Genomic DNA, 11283 nt, shown 5'->3' on the forward strand with positions numbered 1-11283 from the left:
TATGTGTAGACTTGTACTGTGCCTGCGTCTCTGTCTGTGCCGAATTATTGTTCACATGTCCCTTCTAGTGCTAGTCTCTCGATGTTTGTAATTCTTGCAACAAATTCATCAATAAATTAATGTAAGTTAGACTAGTGATGAAGAATGTGTAATGACGATGTTTGTGAAATAAATCAGATTTCTGTCTCAAGCGTTGACTTTTATTATTAAACAGACTAACGACCGAAATATTATTATTTATAACCGATCTTAGTACAATCGACTTGGGTTTTTAACAGTAAGTAAACATTTTGCATTGAGATTGGTTTTTCCTTTCGGTCATAGTCATAACCCCCGGAATTTCATACCATACATCCGACGGCGCATCGGACGAGGGAAGCGAACCCGCGCACCTGCACAGTTCCACTGAGTTACAAGCGTGACGTCATATCCAGACAGAGTTACAGACCGACTGATGAAGTCGCCGGTCGTTGCGTTGGTATGTAGGTAAGTATTTACTCATTCTACGAAGTGTTGACAAGTAGCGCCTGTTACAAGAATGTTCGTGTTGTGTAGCAGATTATTGCTCTGAGAAAACCTACAGGCAATGTGCTTGTTTGTAGCTTGCGTACTTAATTAAATAATTTGAATTACTACGAGTGAGTTTACCCGAAGTCCAACACCAAATTACAATTCTCCTGAAACGCTAACACACAAGGTACTCGTCACGCCTGTGGTGTTTCTGGTGTCCATAGTCCACGGGCGGCACCGATGCTCATGTTAATAAAAAAAAAAAACTAAGTATTTTAAAGGTCAGATACTTAATTATAATTTAGTTTGCAAATTTATTGAGAACGGTACGCTGAACAATGCATCAATTATCAACCGTGAAGTACTAATAACTATTTATAAATTAACTCATGGTAACTAACCTTCAACCGAAGAAAATTGGCAAATTATTTATTAGCTTTAATGAATACAATTATGTAGCTCTTACTAACTCTTTGAGAAATACAAGGCGCGGTGGCGATGGAGCGTCCGCGGCTCCAAATGAATGATACATCAATTGCTTACAGTGTTCCCTGCTGGACGCTGGACCTCCTCTATGGAAAAGGGGTTTGTTATCATTTACACGCTTATCAGGCTCAGGTTGGACTTGGAGATCGTGAAATCAGGTTTATCAAAGAATGCTGCTGCTCTTCATACATCTGTGAAAAGAGTAGGGCTGGCGACAAATATGTACCAGTCTGACGTCACCTCACGGTTAAAGTGCTACTGGCTATTTGTTAGTCAATCCAAAAGATTGTGTGTAACCCTCAAACAAACAATATCGTTATCCTCAATCAGGACGTGGCCTCGCATTACAAGCGCTCGCTGCGTTAAGCGCTACGTGAGGAGACTGCAGGTGACGCCTAATGCAGGAGTCAGCTGACTGCCACCGCCGCCGTGACTCAGCTGTCACCACGGCCGGCCGAGGACACGGACGACGCAGGAGTGGAGGGAGACCCCAGTGTAAACTGGCTCGCAGTTGTAACAGGTGATAAATAATTTGTGATCGTGTAAGGAAGGACCCGTTCTGATAGAAAACTATTACTGCCTACGTAATGTTTGTCTCTAACTAGCTCAGCCAGCGGGTTTGCCCCTGTTCCAGTGGAGTAAAAAGTGACCTATGTGTTATTCCACAGCGTAATCTACTTATGTTCCAAATTTCTTTCGGATTCATTCAGCCATTTTGACGTGAAAGAGTAACAAACAAACATACAAACTGTCCCACTTATAGTATTCGTAGGGTAAATAAGCAACGCAACGGAACATTTTATGAACAAACAACAAAAAATAAACAGGTTTTCACAAACTCTGCAGAGAAAACCACTTGTAACATTTAAAGTTTTTAAAGTATTTACGTAGAAACAGCAATAGCAAGTAATTACAATACTAAGTTAGGTTCTCATGTCGCCGCGTGCTGCATGGCCCCACTAGTGAACTAAATAGTTTAACGAGTTACTGATAACTGGCACTATCTAACTCGGCAACAACTTCCTTTGTGTTTAAAAATAATAAAACGTTTTATTTTCCCGTTTCCTGCGCGCACATTCCTGAAACTAGATGTAGATGTGGTACGCTCCATAGTCTCTGTGTAGGCACAACGTATGTATGTACCTATCTATATTCGTATGTATCGTATGTACTCGTATGTACATAATATATAATTACGTGGTTCTGATGTTTCAACGCGTTACTTGAGTTTAATTAACGAAAAACAGAAGAGGTTTTCAATTTGTCAGAATATGATTGTACACATTGTATAAACACAGTGGCAGTGGCTATTTAGTATTTATCTACTGAAGAAGTAGTCGGTGTCATTAAGTTTGCATTAGCGTCGTCCCCGCGACCTCCAGCCACTTATAGGCTCCGCGTCACTTGGACAAAAAGCTAATAGCAAACAATCTGTCGTGTCACAGTGTCCTCCGCGGAACATCACAACAACATTACTCACCGTGTCAGCAGATACTTGTTTACTCGCACTGATCTACGCTCGCTTGTGGTCGCAGTCGTTATTTAGTGACTCGCTGGAAGCTGGAATTCGTATTGTCTTTCATTGAGCACCATCATGGAGCCAAAAAACCGGACAAATGCGAGGCAATAAATAAATTAAAAAAATTAAAAAACCCGACTGCATAAAAAACACTTTAAATAAAAAATGAAAAGGAAAAAACAAGCTTAATCTAAAAGTGTAGATAGCAATGCTATTACCACAAAATTAAATAATTTCATAATCAATACACAAAAAATAATAATCTTATGCGAAACATAATTGAGTGTGACAGTCGGGACCCATTAAATAAACTAGACTAAAATCATTCAATATGGGTCCCGACTGTTAAACATAATTGAGTGCAACAGTCGGGACCCATATTGAATGATTTTAGTCTAGTTTATTTAATGGGTCCCGACTGTCACACTCAATTATGTTTCGCATAAGATTATTATTTTTTGTGTATTGATTATGAAATTATTTAATTTTGTGGTAATAGCATTGCTATCTACACTTTTAGATTAAGCTTGTTTTTTCCTTTTCATTTTTTATTTAAAGTGTTTTTTATGCAGTCGGGTTTTTTAATTTTTTAATTTATTTATTTTTATTTAACACTTTTTAGTTAGTTATAATACGGCTATGTTTTCTCAAGATTTCACCCGCGACACGAGAGAACTACTTCCAATACCAAGATAATAAAAAAATAACACACGTCGATCCAGTTATTTTAGATTGATTGCGTAACACAAAGAGAGTAAAGGAATTAGAAAAAGAAGAAGGATTAAGGGCAGTAAAATTTACTATTTACAAATTTCGTAAACGGTCTAATTCTTTAAAAGAATTTTCGTCGTGTGGACTATTTAATTATTTTTTTTGGATCTTTTATTGTGAGGGGTTTTTGTCCGTAATAGTATTAATCCTTATCCTTTTAAATAGTCTATTAATTTTCTACATTAAATGAAGATAAAATTTGCTCTTTACACTGTTTCAAAATTTCTACTAGTTTTAGATAAAAAACGGTCTTTACAGTTGACGCGTCGCATGGGCTATAGGTAAACGACTATGTAGATAGATTCCTTATTTAACGTTCAGCAAAGCGAGGGCGGGTCGCTAGTCCTTTATTTATAAATAAATTCATTGTAAATAATTTAGTTAAGACGTACTTTTATTATCACTTTTCACTTTTAAGTTCAGACACCGCTAGTCAATCGCGTCGCGTAGTACCTATACGAGTATTTAGTTTGGATAATAAAGAACATAATTGCACATAGTATTTTTTTCTATATGTCAGTGATATACCATTTTGGAATCCTCATGATGAGCTCTTTAATTTGATACCCATATTGTAGCAAATAAAAAAAAATTTTTTTTTTTTACTCCTATCTAGGGCGCCTCACGGCCGCCATGTTGGTTTTTGTTTTACGTCACATATCTAAGAACACTTGGGTAATTAAGACGAATCCAACGATACCCTGATTGTCGAAATCCATCAAGCCGTTTCGAAGAAATGAGGTAATAAAGAATATTAGGCTCATACATACAAGATACGCGCGAAAAACATAACCCTTCCTTGGCAGTCGGGTAAAAACAAACAGTAAACACGTTCGTAGTACGAGTGTGTGTGGCGCTCGGCGGGCCTTGAGTGATGTACTTGTCATTGCTGGAAGGTGTGAGTGATGTCGTGGCAGCGAAATTGTACATCTGTGTCATCTGATAATTAAACACAGCCTCCCGTCTATACTCACAACATATGATGATTATGTAAAGAAGGCGATAGATACGATCGAGCAGAATGTTGGTTGGTACTTTTCGGTTTTTCTAGCAAAGTCTGTGTTGGTTGCTCGCCGTCTGCCGGTCCATGCTGGCTGCATGCTGCTGAGCAACACATGCATGTCCTGCCGTCCTCTAGCAGTGCGCGCGGCGGCAGACAGCGGCGCGCGCTGCATGCCAAGTGCTAGCGTCAATGTCACGCCCTGCTTGCACTGCACACGTTGAGCCAGCTACTCATGTTCGGATGGCCACTGTCGTCTGTATGTATGCAGTGTACAGCAGTCGGCGGCCGACACTGACACCGCGGCTATACTTATGTAATAATACAATTAATTAAATGATCCCTAACTCCTAACCGCCCTGTCAAAATATGACTTCACAGTTCTAGGCGCAGTGGCTGGCGGTGGCTAAAGTAGTGGGTTCGATTCTCGGACGGGCACAGAAAAAAAAATCTTCAGATTGTGTGTGATGATGCGCATGTGAATTTGTATGTTCGTACCTGCGACTACGACACAGGAGGGCATTGTAGTGCGGCTGCGGGGCAATGTTTGGGTCTATTCAGTTGTTAATCAATTGCTGTATCTATTTCAGGATCAATTGTAACGCAGTGAGTGTGAGTGAGTGGTGTCGTGCCGCGCGCTGTGTCCACTGAGCCGCGGCGGGTACTGACCAGCCACTGACCAGCCACTGACATAATGTTACGACGAACAACTTTACGACCATCATTACCTGCCACTAATTACCGCGCGGTTATGTCACATACTGCTACACTATCATTTTTTGAGGGGAGAACATTAACGTAACATCCAACGTCTTCTGCCGCCTTGGGCGAGGCGAGCGGGAGTGTCAGACTTATTGACCATGAACCACCCCGTTCTTACTCCTGCTCTTCGAGCCGGAGCCGGGACGATCTCGTTGATAACAGTTGTAACACATAGTGCCTACTTACATGGGTATGGACTGATAGGGCGCCACTGGGAACTAACGAATGGTATATTGGTACGATGTCTACGACGTAACTGAATGCGTTGCATGTGAAATCTGGAAATAGCAGGCCGTTGTTCTCGACAACTATAGGAGATGAATTATAAGTCGTACAAACATAAGACTATAATACGCTTTCATTTCGTAAGAATAGGTACTCGGTCGGTCCCACAATATGTCATTAAAACTTTAATATGATAAACTTTTATTTTGTCTTCAATTCATTAACTTTCCATATTATACTCGTATTTTTCACCTAGCGCCAGTATTTCAGCTCGCCCTGTGACCTCCAGTGTGTCCCCTACCGAGCGTACAGCCCGCGCAGCGCCCCGCGCCCCGCGCCCGCGCGTCCCTCGCGCTACACATTGGTACTGTATAGGTCTCCTAGTACACCTACAAGTAAGACGCTAAGTGGCCAGTGCACCCACGAATCAATACCGCTGCGTTCCAGGGATACAGCGCGCAGCACCGCGACACGCGAGCGAGACGACACATACCCACCACGAGGAGGGACGACAGTGCGCCCAGTATTTGTAGCTATGCACTGGAACTGCGCGCAGGGTGCACAGAGGGCACTAGTTGGTTGCAGTTACACTGGGCGCACTATGGCTGACTACTGCGATGTAGATACAGCTAGGCACGTAGGTACAGGCTAGACTTGCTACTGTAGTGGTTCGTTCTGCTCCCTCGCGCACACAATGTGACATTGACTTTTTACGGAACATTTCCGAGGTTAGCGTTACGTAGGTAATTGTGATTACACTGCGCGGTGGCACGGGGACAAGTAGACAATGCTGTTACATCACACGGGTCGCGACCTGTGTCGGCCCGTAGCTACTGCTCTCCTCAACCAGCAGTACCTGCTGCCCTGGTGCTGGGTACTGCTGATTATATCATCTGCGGCTCAGCGGCCAGTTCACATTTCTGTAAACTATGATCATTTGTTAATCTCCATACACGGTTGCACAGGTAGTGCTCAGCAGGTACTCTCTTCTGCCCTACACGAGAGTAGTGGCCAGTGTGGACGTGGACATTGTTACTACTGCAGGCTGCGCGTGTTTACCCTGTACAGCAGTGTACAGCAATATACTGTAGTGTGCAGCAATGTACAGCAGTGTACAGTAGTGTGCTGCAGTGTACAGTAATACATTAGTGCAGTATCCTCGACGACGAGTAACGTTATCATGTCATTCAGTCACATTGGCGCGGTGTCGAGTGTCAGCAACTCGAGCAGTGCGCAGGCGCAGGCGTCCCCTACGCAAACAAAGTATATGTGGAATAATGTTCTATAGAATCTGATGTAGGAATGGTTTGTTTCGTAATAAAGTATAATATTATGTAGTGTGTGGTATGTGGCATGGTGCGCGGCGGCAGGTTCTCGCACCATTATGTAAGGTATCACATGGAGAGTGGCGCTGCGGTACTGCAGCACTGGACTACTGGCAACTGGCGACTGGCGACTGGCGCATCTAATTACTAACTACTCGTATATACTGTACCAAGTACTTCCTTGACTCTAGTAATGTATGCGTGTAATAAGGAGTTGAGGAGTCAGCTACACGTGCGTGTAATGACAGGGGATCGGACAGTGCGCAGGCGCACCGGAAGTGCCGCGCCGCACATCCGGTCCCAGAGACACGCGAGGGAGGCACTCACCAGGCCGAGAACAACGGAGGTATTCATTCGCAGGGATGTGAGGTCAGTCACTCAGGCAGAGTTAAACAGTTTGACCAGGTAACAATGAAAATGAAACATTACGAAATTAATGTAATTCCGAGTGTACGAGGGTACTTTGTACCATCGCGCGGTGGTGAAACATTATACGAGTGTTGACAAACATTGGGATAGTACAGACTGAAGGACGTCGCTACTGATGGCGACCCAGGAGGCAGACACCATGTAGCGAATGAAGAATGAAGTGAGTCCTTTACCGGGCGAGCACCTCGCGCGGGGCAGTCGTAGGCTCGGTGCTAGTCTGCGCAAGATGTCCACCGACATTGTGGACGATTGGTGGAAGTGGTCGACAACATTGTTTTAGTAATTGTATATACGAGAGCGTTCGCTGAAGCAAGCAGTTACTCGGTTTGGTACAACATTCGTGTCGGCTGCAGAACGATCGTGTCTACCGAAGCTACTCGCACGAGTCGTGGCATGCCGTGCGTCGTGCGCGTCGCTTCATTATACAGGATATAGACGCACTATTATTTCTTCATAAAAACTTAATTGAACATCGTTTACATGTTCGCATGCACACACAGTGAGTCAAGTTGTAATAATGTTGCCTCCATAGAGGCGGTGCACTGTATGACTGTACACTGTATGTGTGTCTGTGTCGGTCTGTCTGTCTGTCAACGATACGACACGAGCGGTGCGTCCTAGCGAGTGTAGTCCTGTGTTGCGGGCCGGTGTGAGCACGGTGTGAGCACAGATAATCATCAAACGTCCAAAGTCAAACATTTGATTGTTTGTTCTGCTAATTAACCTCGTATCAAGGCCGAGCCAGCCCTGACGTGCCGGCGGGGCGCGGGGGCGCGGGGGCGCATGTTGCCCAACGTCGAGGAAGTCACGCGGCGCCCTGCCGTGGCCCTCGCCACGAAGACGTGAACTTTGCGCCCCCGTGCCCCACGTAACATGCCGGTAGCGGACGGGCTTCATTTAATTGCTGCACTCAACATATTTTATTGAAGTCAATTTATAGTTCAATCTGACAGCCAATGTATGTTGTTATGGTATCTCGACAATATTCCGCGTGGCTGCGTGTCGCCATACTGCGGCCATACTGCGGCCAGGGCGCCACGTCACAGCCGGCGACCGCCTGTACCAGCGCTAGCCTTGTTGCAGACAGTTTAGATCACTTCAGATAAAATGCAACCAAGTTGACAAAATTGGAGCAACAACACGCCCACTGGCCGCACACTGCACTACTCGTGTAAAAGTGGGTCAACAGTATAGGAGGCAGACTTAGCGTTGTATAATGAATGCGCGGCGCGAGCGTTCAATGTTAGAGCTTTACAAATGGTTAGTCATATTGTGTGCGTGTGTGTGTGGCTGCGCGCGCGCATGGCGGAAACGGCTCCTCTCCTAATGATACGATGACGCGTAACGCTCAGAATAGCCGCACGATTGTATTTTTTGTATATATACGGAGAAGCAAATCTGTACTTGATAAAAAATTGACAGATGCGTCATGCGATCCTGATGTATTCCGCCAGTACGAGGAGCGTCGCTCACGACCCACGACCCACGAGGGGCACGAGTTGGTGAGGTGATGGTGATGGTGGCGTGCTGTTGACGTGGTGCTCAGTGTGTCACTGCTTGCTGAGGACAGGTCCGTGCTGCTAGGCTACGTCTGTGGAGCCCAGCTGGCAGGGAACTATCTCCATCATTAGCAGCCTGTGTGCGTCCACAGCTGGACATTCGGAGTATGGACCTCCACCAAAGTGGGGTTTGCTATAATCTTAAGAGAAGCTAGCTTATAGTAATGATACAGCGACACATGCAACATAAGATGTCGATGTTAGCCTGTGACCGCAGCACGCAATACATGTCTCAGGTAATTTAGGAGGTGAGTGACGTGGCAGCGAGCTAGGTAGTCTGGGGTTCAGTGCCCGGCGCTGGTACTAAATCTAATCGCCGCAATACATACAGACGGGGCAGCCCTTGCCAGCGCCAACTAGAGTGTCTGTGTGTTGTATAGAGTGCGCGCGCGCCGCTTCCGCACAAATATTCGTGTTACATGGCAAAGTGACGTAACAGTGGACATCCGCCGCCGCCGTGTGTCGGTGCGCAGTATACAACGTACAACGCGGTGTGACCCGCGGGTCAAGTTCACCCGTACCTGGCATTCCTACACGTTATGTGTTACATATGTAGCTACTCCCGCGAGTCCACTATCCAACACAAAAATATTTATTCAATTCGGATCAGCAGTTCCGGATAATAGCTCGTTCAAACAAACAAACAAATTCTTCAGCTGGAATAAAGTACCTACACCTAGTAAGTAGTACTAGAAGGTGCTAGAAGTGTAAGATAAGACATAACATATAGTATAGTAGGTAGGTATCTACGACTAATTACAGCACTCGAGTAGTTTCCCCAAGTGTTGCCTTCCCCGGCCGCGTGGTGACGTCACACTGCTTCAAGTTATCAATCAATGAAGCTTCCATCCGACACGCTATCTCGATTACTCATACATTCCTTAAGTATCAAACAGTCAGACGACTCTACGGCCGGTGCAGTGCACGCGGGTTTGATTCTCGCGTCGAGTTAAATCTTTCGTGAGACGTACTAAATTAATTATTATGTTATCAGCTAACTCACGCAACTGTTTGACGAGGAACTCACCTAGTTTCAAGCCATGCTAGAGGCTCATGTTTATGAGCAGCATTCCGCGACAATCACCGCGTTCTTCGGCAAACAGTTACCTGAGTAAGCCGATAACACAAAAATTAAAACTGCTAATAGAAGTTTCAAATGTCTGACATCGGGCGTAATGGAAACTAGTTGGAAAGAGGCCATTACAAAGACAATAAAGTAAAGCAATGCGCTGCGATAGCACACAATTGCACATCAAACACACAATCATCATAAAACGGTCGCATTAATTTATTGCTCCGGCTTTTATTGCAAACTGCCGTAATCGCAGTTTTATGTATTGTACCTATGTAAGCAGTAGGTAGGTACTGCCCACCTTCCAGCTGCGATGTACTACCGTCCTGCAGCCTGCAGCGTGGAGTAACACTCCTCAACACTCCGCTGGCATACACGCCACGGAGGAGAGTACCGAGTGTAGCTGCGTCGGTAGGCAGTCAGGTAGCACGTTGTCACCCTGAGCGATTACATAACTTGTATAATTACTTGTGCTAATATCTGCACAAGTACGTATTTACCTGCCCGCGCCGCATGCATGTTGGTGGAAATTAAACAATTTTACAACTTGTTATTGTAACAAGATACTTTTATGTACGTGTCTGCGCCTGCGCATTGTGTGCGTTAGGTAACAGCACGCACTGCTCGTACGAATACTTTGTGTGACTGCACTAGACGCTAGGAACTAACCAACACACATATATATCTCATAATACTCGGCTGCGGTTCTCGTAAACATTACCATCTAATAACCCCACAGCGAGCTGTACCTGGTGCCCACACGTCCACAACCCGGCCACTGGTGCACCCACACATGCACAGTCCGCGACACCACCACACCACGTCTGCCACGTCACCACGACACCACAACATCACGTCTGCGGAAACACATCGCTTCTCGACCTTTTCTCTATGTACGCAAGTGTTGTGGACACTCCGTGCAATGTTGTTTTTGTTCCGAGACCAAACGGTTCCGTCTCGGCAATTAATACAAATACTAACTTATTGTAATGTAAAGAAATAAAATGTTCAAAACAATAATTACCGTTCAACCATTGTAAAAACGCAAACTTCCAGATACTAGGCGCGTATGCGCACAGTACATTATCAAAACATGACTCGTTGTAACTCGCGAAGAGGTTTCTCCAGGTAGGTGGCGCGTGCTATGCGACACTTTTAACTAATAAAAGACATATTTTTTTACATTATGCATCGAAAGTACTCCTTCCTGGGAAGTGTTTTGCTGCTGCGGGAAGAAAACGGCATTTTCGCGGAGTATACCCTGGGTAGGTCTGTATGTCTGGTGCTTGTTTGTGCGTGGAGAGGGCGAGAGCAACAAGCAGTTGACAATATTCTCGCTTTATTAAAGAGAAGTTTGTCTATCTAACACACTAGCCACTATGCTAGTGAGCCGCACTAGTACAGTGCGCACAGACAGAACTGCTCCGCGACTTTCTAAGTCCCCGCTAATGTAGCGCGGCGCGCGGCGTGCGGCCCACAGATTGCACAACCACACTTACTTCCTGAGAGCCGCAGCTTCGGCAGAGATCGGAAGATTAGGACGCCATCGCCGCAGCCGCGACCCGGTGGACGGCTGCGGCGACTGCTAGGCATGCGTCGTGAGAATACATTCACCAGGCACACGT

General features: G+C 45.2%; 1 long non-coding RNA gene across 1 annotated transcript; it reads left to right on the forward strand.

Moving 5' to 3' along the window:
* Nucleotides 1-355: 355 nt before the first annotated feature.
* LOC126911249 (uncharacterized) lies at nt 356-7011 on the forward strand. Its single transcript, XR_007705762.1, has 3 exons — nt 356-486; nt 1327-1516; nt 4877-7011. It is a non-coding gene; the product is annotated as an uncharacterized LOC126911249 (long non-coding RNA).
* Nucleotides 7012-11283: the final 4272 nt, after the last annotated feature.

This window comes from Spodoptera frugiperda, chromosome 11 (genome assembly GCF_023101765.2).
Source record: "Spodoptera frugiperda isolate SF20-4 chromosome 11, AGI-APGP_CSIRO_Sfru_2.0, whole genome shotgun sequence".
In the NCBI taxonomy this organism is placed as follows: Eukaryota; Metazoa; Arthropoda; class Insecta; order Lepidoptera; family Noctuidae; genus Spodoptera; species Spodoptera frugiperda.